This window comes from Schistocerca piceifrons, chromosome X, assembly GCF_021461385.2.
Source record: "Schistocerca piceifrons isolate TAMUIC-IGC-003096 chromosome X, iqSchPice1.1, whole genome shotgun sequence".
NCBI classification, from domain to species: Eukaryota; Metazoa; Arthropoda; class Insecta; order Orthoptera; family Acrididae; genus Schistocerca; species Schistocerca piceifrons.
Window position 1 is genome coordinate 950,690,941 of NC_060149.1, and position 16,656 is coordinate 950,707,596.

A 16,656-nucleotide genomic window follows, 5' to 3' on the forward strand; every position below is an offset into this window, starting at 1 on the left:
TGTGGTTTGAACAGCTCTTGGGAGACCTGAATTAGATTTCGATGCACCAGTGCAGGTTTACTGTATCCCTTGGACCTTCAGATTGACCATGAAAGACAGAATTTGTATGGGGACTGAATTCAAAAGGGACAATCCCAACTTAAGTACTAGAAGAGTGAATCTTCTAAGAGTTTGTGGTATGAGCGACTCCTGGGAGAGCTGTATTAGATTCCGTTGCACCAGTGCAGGTATAGTGTATCCCTTGGACCTTCCCATTGACCATGAAACACAGAAATATCCTCGGGATTGAATACAAAAGGGACACTGCCGATTTAAGTACAAGAAGAGTGAATCTTGTAAGAGATTGTGGTTTGAGCGGCTTATGGGAGACCAGTGTTAGATTCCGATCGTTCAGTGTAGGTTTAGTGTATCCCTTGGACCTTCACATTGACCATGAAAAACAGAAAGTACATGGGGATCGAATACAAAAGGGACAGTGACGACTTCAGTACAAAAAGAAAGAATCTTCTAAGAGTTTGTGGTTTGAGCATCTCCCAAGGTTTACTGTATCCCTTGGACTTTCACATTGACCATGAAACACAGAAATTGCATCGGGATTGAATACGAAAGGGACAATCCCGACTGAAGTAGAAGAAGAGTGAATCTTCTAAGAGGTTGTGCTTTGAGCGGCTCCTGGGAGACCAGTTTTAGATTCCGATGCACCAGTGCAGGTTTACAGTATCCCTTGGACCTTCACATTGACCATTAAACAGAGAAATTGTTTCGGGATTGACTACAATAGGGACACTTCCGATTTAAGTACAAGAAGAGTGGATCTTCTAATAGTTTGTGGTTTGAGCGGCTCCTGAGAGACAAGTATTAGATTCCGATGCATTAGTGCTGGTTTACTGTATCCCGTGGACTTTCACATTCACCATGAAGCACATAAATTGCATCGGCATTGAATACAAAAGTGACAATCCCGACGGAAGTACAAGAAGAGTGAATCTTCTAAGAGTTTGTGTTTTGAGCGGCTCTTGGGAGACCAGTATTAGATTCCGATGCACCAGTGCAGGTTTACTGTATTCCTTGGACCTTCACATTGCTCATGAAACGCAGGAATTGCATCGGGATTGAATACAAAATGCACAGTGCCGACTTAAGTACAAGAAGAGTGAATCTTCTAAGAGTTTGTGCTTAGAGCGGCTCCTGGGAGACCAGTATTAGATTCCGTTGCACCAGTGCAGGTTTACAGTATCCCTTGGACCTTCAAATTGACCATAAAACAGAGAAATTGTTTCGGGATTGAATACAAAAGGGACACTGCCGATTTAACTACAAGGAGAGAGAATCTTCTAAGAGTTTGTGGTTTGATCGTCTCCTGGGAGACCAGTACTAGATTCCGATGCACCAGGGCTGGTTTAATGTATCCCTAGGACCTTCTCATTGACCATGAAACATAGAAATCGCATCGGGACTGAATACAAGTGGCACAATGCCGACTTAAGTACAAGAGGAGTGAATCTTCTAAGATTATCTGCTTTAAGCGGCTCCTGGGAGACCAGTATTAGATTCCGATAGACCAGTTCAGGTTTACTGTATCCCTTGTACCTTCACATTGACCATGAAACACAGAAATTGCATCGGGATTGAATACAAAATGGACAATGCCGACTTAAGTACAGGAAGAGTGTATCTTCTAAGTGCTTGCGGTTTGAGCGGCTCCTGGGAGATTAGTATTAGATTCCGCTACACCAGTACAGGTTTACTGTATCCATTGGACCTTCTCACTGACCATGAAACACAGAAATTGCATCGGGATTCAATTCAAAAGGGACAATGCTGACTTAAGTACAAGAAGAGTGTATCTACTAAGAGTTTGCGGTTAGAGCGGATCCTGGGACACCAGTATTAGACTCCGATGTACCTGTGCAGGTTTACTGTATCCCTTGGACCTTCACATTGACCATGAAGCACAGAAATTGCAACGGGATGGACTACAAAAGGCACAATGCCGACTTAAGTACAAGAAGAGTGAATCCTCTAAGAATTCGTGCTTTTAGCGGCTCCTGGGATCCAGTAGTAGATTCCGATGCACCAGTGCAGGTTTACTGTATCCCTTGGACTCTCACATTGACCATGATATACAGAAATTGCATCGGCATTTAATACAAAAGGACCAATGCCGACTTTAGTACACGAAGAGTGAATCTTCTAAGAATTCGTGCTTTGAACGGCTCCTGGGATCCAGTATTAGATTGCGATGCACCAGCGCAGGTTTACTGTATCCCATGGACCTTCACATTGACCATGAAGAACAGAAATTGCAACGGGATGGACTACAAAAGGCACAATGCCGACTTAAGCACAAGAAGAGTGAATCTTCTAAGAGTTCGTGCTTTGAGCGGCTCCTGGGAGACCAGTATTAGATTCCGATGCTCCAGTGCAGGTTTACTGTATCCCTTGGACCTTCACATTGAGCATGAAACGCAGAAATTGCCTCGGGAGTGAATACAAAAGGCACAATGCCGACTTAAGTACTAGAAGAATGAATCTTCTGTGGTTTGAGCAGCTCTGGGAGACCTGAATTAGATTCCGATGCACCAGTGCAGGTTTACTGTATCCCTTGGACCTTCAGATTGACCATGAAACACAGAATTTGCATCGGGATTGAATACGAAAGGGACAATCCCGACTGAAGTAGAAGAAGAGTGAATTTTCTAAGACGTTGTGCTTTGAGCGGCTCCTGAGAGACCAGTATTAGATTCCGATGCACCAGTGCAGGTTTACAGTATCCCTTGGACCTTCACATTGACCATGAAACAGAGAAATTGTTTCGGGATTGAATACAAAAGGGACACTTCCGATTTAAGTACAAGAAGAGTGAATCTTCTAAGAGTTTGTGCTTTGAGCGTTTCCTGAGAGACAAGTATTAGATTCCGATGCATTAGTGCTGGTTTACTTTATCCCGTGGACCTTCACATTCACCATGAAGCACATAAATTGCATCGGCATTGAATACAAAAGTGACAATCGCGATGGAAGTACAAGAAGAGTGAATCTTCTAAGAGTTTGTGCTTTGAGCGGCTGCTGGGCGACAAGTATTAGATTCCGTTTCACCAGTGGAGGTTTACTGTATTCCTTGGACCTTCACATTGACCAAGAAAAACAGAAATTGCATCGGGAGTGAATACAAAAGGGACAATGCCGACTTAAGTACAAGAAGAGTGGAGCTTCTAAGAGTATGTGCTTTGAGCGGCTCCTGAAAGTGCAGTATTAGATCCCGATGCACCAGTGCACGTTTACTGTATCCCCTGGTTCTTCACATTGACCATGAAACACAGAAATTACATCGGGATTGAATACAAAACGGACAGTGACGTCTTAAGTACAAAAAGAGTGAATCTTCTAAGAGTTTGTGGTTTGAGCAGCTCCTGGGAGACCAGTATTAGATTACGCTATAGCAGTACACGTTGACTGTATCCCTTGGACCATCACATTGACCATGAAACACAGAAATAGCATCGGGATTGAATACATAAGGTGCAACGCCGACTTAAGTACAAGAAGAGTGTATCTTCCAAGAGTTAGTGCTTAGAGCGGCTCCTGGGAGACCAGTATTAGATTCCGTTGCACGAGTGCAGGTTTACAGTATCTCTTGGACCTTCACATTGACCAAGAAAAACAGAAATTGCATCGGGAGTGAATACAAAAGGGACAATGCCGACTTAAGTACAAGAAGAGTGGAGCTTCTAAGAGTATGTGCTTTGAGCGGCTCCTGAAAGTGCAGTATTAGATCCCGATGCACCAGTGCACGTTTACTGTATCCCCTGGTTCTTCACATTGACCATGAAACACAGAAATTACATCGGGATTGAATACAAAACGGTCAATGACGTCTTAAGTACAAAAAGAGTGAATCTTCTAAGAGTTTGTGGTTTGAGCAGCTCCTGGGAGACCAGTATTAGATTACGCTATAGCAGTACACGTTGACTGTATCCCTTGGACCATCACATTGACCATGAAACATAGAAATAGCATCGGGATTGAATACATAAGGTGCAACGCCGACTTAAGTACAAGAAGAGTGTATCTTCCAAGAGTTAGTGCTTAGAGCGGCTCCTGGGAGACCAGTATTAGATTCCGTTGCACCAGTGCAGGTTTACAGTATCTCTTGGACCTTCACATTGACCATTAAACAGAGAAATTGTTTCGGGATTGAATACAAAAGGGACACTGTCGATTTAAGTACAAGAGGAGTGAATCTTCTAAGATTATCTGCTTTAAGCGGTTCCTGGGAGACCAGTATTAGATTCCGATAGATCAGTTCAGGTTTGCTGTATCCCTTGGACCTTCACATTGACCATGAAACACAGAAATTGCATCGGGATTGAATACAAAATGGACAATGCCGACTTAAGTACAGGAAGAGTGTATCTTCTAAGAGTTTGAGGGGCTTCTGGGAGATTAGTATTAGATTCCGCTACACCAGTGCAGGTTTACTGTTTCCCTTGGACCTTCTCACTGACCATGAAACACAGAAATTGCATCGGGAATCAATAGAAAAGGGACAATGCCGACTTAAGTACAAGAAGAGTGTAACTACTAAGAGTTTGCGGTTAGAGCGGATCCTGGGACACCAGTATTCGACTCCGATGCACCTGTGCAGGTTTACTGTATCCCTTGGACCTTCACATTGACCATGAAGCACAGAAATTGCAACGGGATGGCCTACAAAAGGCACAATGCCGATCTAAGTAGAAGAAGAGTGACTCCTCTAAGAATTCGTGCCTTTAGCGGCTCCTGGGATCCAGTATTAGATTACGGTGCACCGGTGCACGTTTACTGTATCCTTTGGACTTTCACATTGACCATGAAATACGGAAATTGCATCGGCATTGAATACAAAAGGGTCAATGCCGACTTTAGTACACGAAGAGTGAATCTTCGAAGAATTCTTGCTTTGAGCGGCTCCTGGGATCCAGTATTAGATTCCGATGCACCAGCGCAAGTTTACTGTATCCCTTGGTCCTTCACATTGACCATGAAGCACAGAAATTGCAAAGGGATGCACTACAAAAAGCACAATGCCGACTTAAGTACTAGAAGAGTGAATCTTCTAAGAGTTCGTGTTTTGAGCGGCTCCTGGGAGATCAGGTTTACTGTATCCCTTGGACCTTCACGTTGACCATGAAACACAGAAATTGTTTCGGGATTGAATACAAAAGGGACACTGCCGATTTAAGTACAAGAAGAGTGAATCTTGTAAGAGATTGTGGTTTGAGCGGCTTATGGGAGACCAGTGTTAGATTCCGATGGTTCAGTGTAGGTTTACTGTATCCCTTGGACCTTCACATTGACCATGAAACACAGAAAGTACATGGGGATTGAATACAAAAGGGACAGTGACGACTTAAGTACAAAAAGAAAGAATCTTCTAAGGGTTTGTGGTTTGAGCATCTCCCAAGGTTTACTGTATCCCTTGGACTTTCACATTGACCATGAAACCCAGAAATTGCATCGGCATTGAATACAAAAGGGACAATGCCGACTTAAGTACAAGAAGAGTGAATGATCTAAGAGTTTCTGCTTTGAGTGGCACCTGGGAGACCAGTATTTAATTCCGATGCACCAGTGCAAGTTTACTGTATCCCTTGGAATTTCACATTGACCATTAAACACAGAAATTGCTTAGGGATTGAATACGAAACGGTCAATGCCAAGTTAAGTACAAGAAGAGTGAATCTTCTAAGAGTCAGTGATTTGAGCGGCTCTTGGGAGACCAGTATTAGATTCCGATGCACCAGTGCAGGTTTACTGTATCCCTTGGACCTTCACATTACTCATGAAACGCAGAAATTGCATCGGGATTGAATACAAAATGCACAATACCGACTTAAGTACAAGAAGAGTGAATCTTCTAAGAGTTTGTGCTTTGAGCGGCTCCTGGGCGACAAGTATTAGATTCCGTTTCACCAGTGGAGGTTTACTGTATTCATTGGACCTTCACATTGACCATGAAAAACACAAATTGCATCGGGAGTGAATACAAAAGGGACAATGCCGACTTAAGTACAAGAAGAGTGGAGCTTCTAAGAGTATGTGCTTTGAGCGGCTCCTGAAAGTGCAGTATTAGATTCCGATGCACCAGTGCACGTATACTGTATCCCCTGGTTCTTCACATTGACCATGAAACACAGAAATTACATCGGGATTGAATACAAAACGGACAGTGACGACTTAAGTACAAAAAGAGTGAAACTTCTAAGAATTTGTGGTTTGAGCAGCTCCTGGGAGACCAGTATTAGATTACGCTATACCAGTACACGTTGACTGTATCCCTTGGACCTTCACATTGACCATGAAACACAGAAATTGCATCGGGATTGAATACATAAGGTACAACGCCGACTTAAGTACAAGAAGAGTGTATCTTCTAAGAGTTAGTCCTTAGAGCGGCTCCTGGGAGACCAGTATTAGATTCCGTTGCACCAGTGGAGGTTTTCAGTATCCCTTGGAACTTCACATTGACCATTAAACAGAGAAATTGTTTCGGGATTGAATACAAAAGGGACACTGCCGATTTAAGTACAAGAAGAGTGAATCTTCTAAGAGTTTGTGGTTTGATCGTCTCCTGGGAGACCAGTACTAGATTCCGATGCACCAGGGCATATTTAATGTATCCCTAGGACCTTCTCATTGACCATGAAACACAGAAATCGCATCGGTACTGAATACAAGTGGCACAATGCCGACTTAAGTACAAGAGGAGTGTATCTACTAAGAGTTTGCGGTTAGAGCGGATCCTGGGACACCAGTATTAGACTCCGATGCACCTGTGCAGGTTTACCGTATCCCTTGGACCTTCACATTGACCATGAAGCACAGAAATTGCAACGGGATGGACTACAAAAGGCTAAATGCCGACTTAGGTACAAGAAGAATGAATCCACTAAGAATTCGTGCTTTTAGCGGCTCCTGGGATCCAGTATTAGATTCCGATGCACCAGTACAGGTTTACTGTATCCCTTGGACTTTCACATTGACCATGAAATACAGAAATTGCATCGGCATTGAATACAAAGGATCAATGTCGACTTTAGTACACGAAGAGTGAATCTTCTAAGAATTCGTGCTTTGAGCGGCTCCTGGGATCCAGTATTAGATTCCGATGCACCAGCGCAGGTTTACTGTATCCCTTGGACCTTCACATTGACCATGAAACACAGAAATTGCCTCGGGATTGAATACGAAAGGCACAATGCCGACTTAAGTACGAGAAGAATGAATCTACTGTGGTTTGAGCAGCTCTTGGGAGACCTGAATGAGATTCCAATGCACCAGTGCAGGGTTACTGTATCCCTTGGACTTTCAGATTGACCATGAAACACAGAATTAGTATGGGGACTGAATTCAAAAGGGACAATCCCAACTTAAGTACTAGAAAAGTGAATCTTCTAAGAGTTTGTGGTATAAGCGACTCCTGGGAGAGCTGTATTAGATTCCGTTGCACCAGTGCAGGTATACTGTATCCCTTGGACCTTCCCATTGACCATGAAACACAGAAATTGCCTCGGGATTGAATACAAAAGGGACCCTGCCGATTTAAGTACAAGAAGAGTGAATCTTGTAAGAGATTGTGGTTTGAGCGGCTTATGGGAGACCAGTGTTAGATTCCGATGGTTCAGTGTAGGTTTACTGTATCCCTTGGACCTTCACATTGACCATGAAACACAGAAAGAACATGGGGATTGAATCCAAAAGGGACAGTGACGACTTAAGTACAAAAAGAAAGAATCTTCTATGAGTTTGTGGTTTGAGCATCTCCCAAGGTTTATTGTATCCCTTGGACTTTTACATTGACCATGAAACACAGAAATTGCATCGTCATTGAATACAAAAGGGACAATGCCGACTTAAGTACAAGAAGAGTGAATGATCTAAGAGTTTCTGCTTTGAGCGGCACCTGGGAGACCAGTATTTGATTCAGTTGCACCAGTGCAGGTTAACTGTTTCCCTTGAACCTTCAAATTGACCATGAAACACAGAATTTGCATCGGGATTGAATACGAAAGGGACAATCCCGACTGAAGTAGAAGAAGAGTGAATCTTCTAAGAGGTTGTGCCTTGAGCGGCTCCTGAGAGACAAGTATTAGATTCCGATGCATTAGTGCTGGTTTACTGTATCCCGTGGACCTTCACATTCACCATGAAGCACATAAATTGCATCGGCATTGAATACAAAAGTGACAATCCCGACGGAAGTACAAGAAGAGTGAATCTTCTAAGAGTTTGTGTTTTGAGCGGCTCTTGGGAGACCAGTATTAGATTCCGATGCACCAGTGCAGGTTTACTGTATCGCTTGGACCTTCACATTGACCATGAAAAAGAGAAATTGCACCGGGAGTGAATACAAAAGGGACAATGCCGACTTAAGTACAAGAAGAGTGGAGCTTCTAAGAGTATGTGCTTTGAGCGGCTCCTGAAAGTGCAGTATTAGATTCAGATGCACCAGTGCACGTTTACTGTATCCCCTGGTTCTTCACATTGACCATGAAACACAGAGATTACATCGGGATTGAGTACAAAACGGACAGTGACGACTTAAGTACAAAAAGAGTGAAACTTCTAAGAATTTGTGGTTTGAGCAGCTCCTGGGAGACCAGTATTAGATTACGCTATACCAGTACACGTTGACTGTATCCCTTGGACCTTCAGATTGACCATGAAACACAGAAATTGCATCGGGATTGAATACATAAGGTACAACGCCGACTTAAGTACAAGAAGAGTGTATCTTCTAAGAGTTAGTGCTTAGAGCGGCTCCTGGGAGACCAATATTAGATTCCGTTGCACCAGTGTAGGTTTACATTATCCCTTGGACCTTCACATTGACCATTAAACAGAGAAATTCTTTCGGGATTGAATACAAAAGGGACACTGCCGATTTAAGTACAAGAAAAGTGAATCTTCTAAGAGTTTGTGGTTTGATCGGATCCTGGGACACCAGTATTAGACTCCGAAGCACCTGTGCAGGTTTACTGTATCCATTGGACCTTCACATTGGCCATGAAGCACAGAAATTGCAACGGGATGGACTACAAAAGGCACAATGCCGACTTAGGTACAAGAAGAGTGAATCCTCTAAGAATTCGTGCCTTTAGCGGCTCCTGGGATCCAGTATTAGATTCCGATGCACCAGTACAGGTTTACTGTATCCCTTGGACTTTCACATTGACCATGAAATACAGAAATTGCATCGGTATTGAATACAAAAGGGTCGATGTCGACTTTAGTACACGAAGAGTGAATCTTATAAGAATTCGTGCTTTGAGCGGCTCCTGGGATCCAGTATTAGATTCCGATGCACCAGCGCAGGTTTACTGTGTCCCTTGGACCTTCACATTGACCATGAAGCACAGAAATTGCAACGGGATGGACTACAAAAGGCACAATGCAGAGTTAAGTACAAGAAGAGTGAATCTCTTAAGAGTTCGTGTTTTGAGCGGCTCCTGGGAGACCAGTATTAGATTCCGATGCTCCAGTGCAGGTTTACTGTATCCCTTGGAGCTTCACATTGACCATGAAACACAGAAATTGCCTCGGGATTTAATACAAAAGGCACAATGCCGACTTAAGTACGAGAAGAATGAATCTTATGTGGTATGAGCGACTCCTGGGAGAGCTGTATTAGATTCCGTTGCACCAGTGCAGGTATAGTGTATCCCTTGGACCTTCCCATTGACCATGAAACACAGAAATTGCCTCGGGATTGAATACAAAAGGGACACTGCCGATTTAAGTACAAGAAGAGTGAATCTTGTAAGAGATTGTGGTTTGAGCGGCTTATGGGAGACCAGTGTTAGATTCCGATGTTTCAGTGTAGGTTTACTGTATCCCTTGGACCTTCACATTGACCATGAAACACAGAAAGTACATGGGGATGAATACAAAAGGGACAGTGACGACTTAAGTACAAAAAGAAAGAATGTTCTAAGAGTTTGTGGTTTGAGCATCTCCCAAGGTTTACTGTATGCCTTGGACTTTTACATTGACCATGAAACACAGAAATTGCATCGGCATTGAATACAAAAGGGACAGTGCCGACTTAAGTACAAGAAGAGTGAATGATCTAAGAGTTTCTGCTTTGAGCGGCACCTGGGAGACCAGTATTTGATTCCGTTGCACCAGTGCAGGTTAACTGTTTCCCTTGGACCTTCAGATTGACCATGACACACAGAATTTGCATCGGGATTGAATACGAAAGGGACAATCCCGACTGAAGTAGAAGAAGAGTGAATCTTCTAAGAAGTTGTGCTATGAGCGGCTCCTGGGAGACCAGTATTAGATTCCGATGCACCAGTGCAGGTTTACAGTATCCCTTGGACCTTCACATTGACCATTAAACAGAGAAATTGTTTCGGGAATCTTGTAAGAGGTTGTGCTTTGAGCCTCTCCTGGGCGACCAGTATTTGATTCCGATGCACCAGTGCAGGTTTACAGTATCCCTTGGACCTTCACATTGACCATTAAACAGAGAAATTGTTTCGGGATTGACTACAAAAGGGACACTTCCGATTTAAGTAAGAAGAGTGAATCTTCTAAGAGTTTGTGCTTTGAGCGGCTCCTGAGAGACAAGTATTAGATTCCGATGCATTAGTGATGGTATACTGTATCCCGTGGACCTTCACATTCACCATGAGGCACATAAATTGCATCGGCATTGAATACAAAAGTGACAATCCCGACGGAAGTACAAGAAGAGTGAATCTTCTAAGAGTTTGTGTTTTGAGCGGCTCTTGGGAGACCAGTATTAGATTCCGATGCACCAGTGCAGGTTTACTGTATCCCTTGGACCTTCACATTGCCCATCAAACGCAGAAATTGCATCGGGATTGAATACAAAATGCACAATGCCGACTTAAGTACAAGAAGAGTGAATCTTCTAAGAGTTTGTGCTTTGAGCGGCTCCTGGGCGACAAGTATTAGATTCCGTTTCACCAGTGAAGGTTTACTGTATTCCTTGGACCTTCACATTGACCATGAAAAACCGAAATTGCATCGGGAGTGAATACAAAAGGGACAATGCCGATTTAAGTACAAGAAGAGTGAATCTTCCAAGAGTTTGTGGTTTGATCGTCTCCTGGGAGACCAGTACTAGATTCCGATGCACCAGGGCAGGTTTAATGTATCCCTAGGACCTTCTCATTGACCATGAAACACAGAAATCGCATCGGGACTGAATACAAGTGTCACAATGCCGACTTAAGTACAAGAGGAGTGAATCTTCTAAGATTATCTGTTTTAAGCGGCTCCTGGGAGACCAGTATTAGATTCCGATAGACCAGTTCAGGTTTACTGTATCCCTAGGACCTTCACATTGACCATGAAACACAGAAATTGCATCGGGATTGAATACAAAATGGACAATGCCGACTTAAGTACAGGAAGAGGGTATCTTCTAAGAGCTTGCGGTTTGAGCGGCTCCTGGGAGATTAGTATTAGGTTCCGCTACACCAGTTCAGGTTTACTGTATCCCATGGACCTTCTCACTGACCGTGAAACACAGAAATTGCATCGGGATTCAATACAAAAGGGACAATACCGACTTACGTACAAGAAGAGTGTATCTACTAAGAGTTTGCGGTTAGAGCGGATCCTGGGACACCAGTATTAGACTCCGATGCACCTGTGCAGGTTTACTGTATCCCTTAGACCTTCACATTGACCATGAAGCACAGAAAATGCAACGGGATGGACTACCAAAGGCACAATGCCGACTTAAGTACAAGAAGAGTGAATCCTCTAAGAATTCGTGCTTTTAGCGGCTCCTGGGATCCAGTATTAGATTCCGATGCACCAGTGCAGGTTTACTGTATCCCTTGGACTTTCACATTGACCATGAAATACAGAAATTGCATCGGCACTGAATACAAAAGGGTCAATGTCGACTTTAGTACACGAAGAGTGAATCTTCTAAGAATTCGTGCTTTGAGCGGCTCCTGGGATCCAGTATTAGATTCCGATGCACCAGCGCAGGTTTACTGTGTCCCTTGGACCTTCACATTGACCATGAAGCACAGAAATTGCAACGGGATGGACTACAAAGGGCACAATGCAGAGTTAAGTACAAGAAGAGTGAATCTTATAAGAGTTCGTGTTTTGAGCGGCTCCTGGGAGACCAGTATTAGATTCCGACGCTCCAGTGCAGGTTTACTGTATCCCTTGGACCTTCACATTGACCATGAAACACAGAAATTGCCTCGGGATTGAATACAAAAGGCACAATGCCGACTTAAGTACGAGAAGAATGAATCTTCTGTGGTTTGAGCAGCTCTTGGGAGATCTGAATTAGATTCCGATGCACCAGTGCAGGTTTACTGTATCCCTTGGACCTTCAGATTGACCATGAAACACAGAATTAGTATGGGGACTGAATTGAAAAGGGACAATCCCAACTTAAGTACTAGAAGAGTGAATCTTCTAAGAGTTTGTGGTATGAGCGTCTCCTGGGAGAGCTGTATTAGATTCCGTTGCACCAGAGCAGGTATACTGTATCCCTTGGACCTTCCCATTGACCATGAAACACAGAAATTGCGTCGGGATTGAATACAAAAGGGACACTGCCGATTTAAGTACAGGAAGAGTGAATCTTGTAAGAGATTGTGGTTTGAGCGGCTTATGGGAGACCAGTGTTAGATTCCGATGGTTCTGTGTAGGTTTACTGTATCCATTGGACCTTCACATTGACCATGAGACACAGAAATTGCATCGGCATTGAATACAAAAGAGATAATGCCGACTTAAGTTCCAGACGAGTGAATGATCTAAGAGTTTGTGCTTTGAGCGTCACCTGGGAGACCAGTATTTGATTCCGATGCACCAGTGCAGGTTTACTGTATCCCTTGGAATTTCACATTGACCATGAAACACAGAAATTGCATCGGCATTGAATACAAAAGAGACAATGCCGACTTAAGTACAAGAAGAGTGAATGATCTAACAGTTCGTGCTTTGAGCGTCACTTGGGAGACCAGTATTTGATTACGATGCACCAGTGCAGGTTTACTGTATCCCTTGGAATTTCACATTGACCATGAAACACAGAAATTGCATAGGGATTGAATATGAAACGGTCAATGGCAAGTTAAATACAAGAGGAGTGAATCCTCTAAGAGTTTGCGGTTGAGCGGCTACTGGGACACCAGTAGTAGACTCCGATGCACCAGTGTAGGTTTTCTGTATCCCTTAGACTTTCACATTGACTTTGAAATACAGAAATTTTCATCGGGTTTGAATACAAAAGGACAATGCCGCCTTAAGTACTAGAGGAATGAAACTTCTAAGAGTTTGTGGTTTGAGCGTCTCATGGGAGAGCAGTATTACATTCCGATGGACCATTGCAGGTTAACTGTATCCCCCGGATCTTCACATTGACCATGAAACACAGATATTGCATCAAGATTGAATACAAAAAAGACAGTGCCGACTTAAGTACAAGAAGAGTGAATCTTCTAAGAGTTTGTGCTTTGAGTGGCTCCTGGGAGACCAGTATTAGATTCCGATGCACCAGTGCAGGTTTACTGTATCCCCTGAATCTTCACATTGACCATGAAACACAGAACTTACATCGGGATTGAATACAAAACGGACAGTGACGAATTAAGTACAAAAAGAGTGAATCTTCTACGAATTTGTGCTTTGATCGGCTCCAGGGAGACCAGTATTAGATTCCGATGCACCAGTGCAGGTTAACTGTATCCCCTTGACCTTCACATTGACCATGAAACAACGAAATTGCATCGGGATTGAATACAAAAGGGACAATGCCAACTTAAGTACAAGAAGAGTGTATATTCTAAGAGTTTGCTGTTTGAGCGGCTCCTGGGACACCAGTAGTAGACTCCGATGCACCAGTGTAGGTTTACTGTATCCCTTGGACCTTCACATTGACCTTGAAATACAGAAATTTTCATCGGGTTTGAATAAAAAAGGGACAATGCCGACTTAAGTACAAGAAGAGTGAATCTTCTAAGAGTTTGTGGTTTGAGCGGCTCCTGGGAGACCAGTATTAGATTCCGCTACACCAGTACAGGTTTACTGTATCCCTTGGACCTTCACATTGACCATGATACACAGAAATTGCATCGGGATTGAACACAAAAGCGAAAATTCCGACTTAAGTACAAGAAGAGTGACTCTTCTAAGAGTTTGTGTTTTGAGCAGTTCCTGGGAGACCAGTATTAGATTCCGATGCACCAGTGCTGGTTTACTGTATCCTGTGGACCTTCAAATTGACCATGAAACACAGAAATTGCATCGGGATTGAATACAAACGGTACAACGCCGACTTCAGTACAAGAAGAGTGTATCTTCGAAGAGTTAGTGCTTAGAGCGGCTCCTTGGAGACCAGTATTAGATTCCGATGCACCAGTGCAGGTTCACAGTATCCCTTGGACTTTCACATTGACCTTTAAACAGAGAAATTGCTTCGGGATTGAATACAAAAGTGACACTGCCGATTGAAGTACAAGAAGAGTGAATCTTCTAAGAGCTTGTGGTCTGATCGTCTCCTGGGAGACCAGTACTAGATTCCGATGAATCAGGGCAGGTTAACTGTATCCCTAGGACCTTTACATTGACCATGAAACACAGAAATCGCATCGGGATTGAAAACAAGAGGCACAATAGCGACTTAAGTACAAGAGAAGTGTATCTTCTAAGATTATCTGCTTTAAGCGGCTCCTGGGAGACCAGTATTAGATTCCGATGGACCAGTTCAGGTTTACTGTATCCCTTGGACCTTCACATTGGCCATTAAACACGGAAATTACATAGGGGTTGAATATAAATAGGGCAATCCTGACTTAAGTACAAGAAGAGTGTATCTTCTAAGAGCTTGCAGATTGAGCGGCTCCTGGGACACCAGTATTAGATTCAGATGCACCAGTGCATGTTTACTGTATCCCTTGGACCTTCACATAGAACATGAAACACAGAAATTGCATCGCGATTGAATACAAAAGGGACAATGAACGACTTAAGTACAAGAAGAGTGAATCTTCTAAGATTTTGTGGTTTGAGCGGCTCCTGGGAGACCAGTATTAGATTCCAATGCACCAGTGCAGGTTTACCGTATCCCTCTGACCTTCACATTCACCATGAAACACAGAAATTGCAACGGCATTGAATACAAAAGAGTCAATGCCAACTTAAGCACAAGAGGAGTGAATCTTCTAAGAGTTTGTGCTTTGATCGGCTCCTGGGAGACCAGTATTAGATTCCGATGCACCAGTGCAGGTTAACTGTATCCCTTAGATTTTCACATTGACCATGAAACACAGAAATTGCATCGGAATTGAATACAAAGGGACAATGCCGACTTAAGTACAAGAAAAGTGAATCCTCTAAAAGATTGCGGTTTGAGCGGCTCCTGGGACACCAGTATTAGACTCCGATGCACCAGTGTAGGTTTACTGTATCCCTTGGACCTTCACATTGACCATGAAACACAGAAATTGCATCGGGAGTGAATACAAAAGGGACAATGCCGACTTAAGCACAAGAAGAGTGAATCTTCTAAGAGTTTGTGCTTTGAGCGGCTCCTGAAAGTGCAGTATTAGATTCCGATGCACCAGTGCACGTTTACTGTATCCCCTGGTTCTTCACATTGACCATGAAACACAGAAATTACATCGGGATTGAATACAAAACGGACAGTGACGACTTATGTACAAAAAGAGTGAATCTTCTAAGTGTTTGTTGTTTGAGCAGCTCCTGGGAGACCAGTATTAGATTACGCTATACCAGTACACGTTGACTGTATCCCTTGGACCTTCACATTGACCATGAAACACAGAAATTGCATCGGGATTGAACACAAAAGCGAAAATTCCGACATAAGTACAAGAAGAGTGACTCTTCTAAGAGTTTGTGTTTTGCGCAGCTCCTGGGAGACCAGTATTAGATTCCGATGCACCAGTGCTGGTTTACTGTATCCCGTGGACCTTCACATTGACCATGAAACACAGAAATTGCATCGGGATTGAATACAAAAGGTACAACGCCGACCTCAGTACAAGAAGAGTGTATCTTCTAAGAGATTGTGCTTTGAGCGGCTCCTGGGAGACCAGCATTAGATTCCGATGCACCAGTGCAGGTTAACTGTATCCCTTAGATTTTCACATTGACCATGAAACACAGAAATTGCATCGGAATAGAATACAAAGGGACAATGCCGACTTAAGTACAAGAAAAGTGAATCCTCTAAGAGATTGCGGTTTGAGCGACTCCTGGGACACCAGTATTAGACTCCGATGCACCAGTGTAGGTTTACTGTATCCCTTGGACCTTCACATTGACCTTCAAATACAGAAATATTCATCGGGTTTGAATACATATGGGACAATGCCGACTTAAGTACAAGAAGAGTGAATCTTCTAAGAGTTAGTGGTATGTGCGGCTCATGGGAGACCAGTATTAGATTCCGATGGACCAGTGCAGGTTAACTGTATCCCCTGCACCTTCACAATGACCATCAAACACAGAAATTGCATCGGGAGTGAATACAAAAGGGACAATGCCGACTTAAGTACAAGAAGAGTGAATCTTCTAAGAGTTTGTGCTTTGAGCGGCTCCTGAAAGTGCAGTATTAGATTCCGATGCACCAGTGCACAC